We start from the raw sequence: 1,159 nt of genomic DNA, 5'->3' as shown, positions 1-1,159 counted from the left end.
CAGGTTAAACCCATTACAGAGATGATCGAACAGAAATTATCTTCTGTTTTGGTCATTACAGCATTCAACAATCGATTAGAAGCACTAAAATTGCCTGTCAGAGAATTTAATATTATAGTTTTTGTGTAATTTAAAGTTTTGTGCTCATCTCTTTGTCTTTTGCAGGGAAATCTTTGTTTCCAGAGCTACACTAAAAATTCTTTAATAGTTCTGTTTGTCGTAATCTCAGTTGCATGTTGAAAGATGTAATATTTGCGTCAAATGGAATATTGTGAATGCTGTCACGAAAAAGTTCCTGTTGATTTCCATTTAATCAGAAATAGTGATTGTCCAAAAACATAAGAAGCTAATCAAAAGATTACAATGAAATTATGAAGAACAAGGAGCAGTAAGAACAATATAATTTGTTCCTCTCATCTCGTAACCATTTTCATGGTCTTAGATCGACCAGTGACTGAAAGACTTAGACATGATTGATCAGATCAAACAAACGAAGGTCATAAAAACTAGTTCAAGAACGTTTATTCTTGTTTTTAGTAAGTGCAAATTGTCCTAAATGTCTACCACTGTAGCTGCTTGGCCACAAGAGGCTTAAAAACGAACAAAACAACAGATATGACAAACTCTCCCATGTTTGATGCATCAGCTAGAATTGTACTGTTATTGTAAACATTAGGCCAGCTACAGGAGTCAGAGGGTTAGTGGGTTAGCCTCCTCCTCCTCTCACTATAGAAACCTCCTAGGCATACTAGCCTTTGTTGTATTCACAACCCATAATGCAACTCACTAAGGTTTTGGAAAAGTAAGAAACAAAACGAGAGGACTGATTACTAGATGATTAAAGAAAAGGAGGACCAGAATGGACAATAATTCTACTTTAAATGGTAAAAGTTAAACTAGTGTGTAGGTTTAAAATTGTCATAGCCTGTTCAATTACAGCCATAACCCGCTTTAAAATGGGGTCAAAAACTATATCTTGAACAAGCAACACTTCTATGAGATTTTGTGTGATCATGCTTTATATAACTCATATAACATATTCGATGACGAGGAATCCACTTTGAGACTGATAATGGCTGAAGACGGCTTGAATGGGTAATGAAGAAAAACTTTAATATAAGTTTAACATAACAGCAAATGTACAACATTTCGACAAATG

This window comes from Limulus polyphemus, unplaced genomic scaffold (assembly GCF_000517525.1).
Source record: "Limulus polyphemus unplaced genomic scaffold, Limulus_polyphemus-2.1.2 Scaffold3460, whole genome shotgun sequence".
Lineage (NCBI taxonomy): Eukaryota > Metazoa > Arthropoda > Merostomata > Xiphosura > Limulidae > Limulus > Limulus polyphemus.
Note: the sequence above shows the minus strand (reverse complement) of the source record.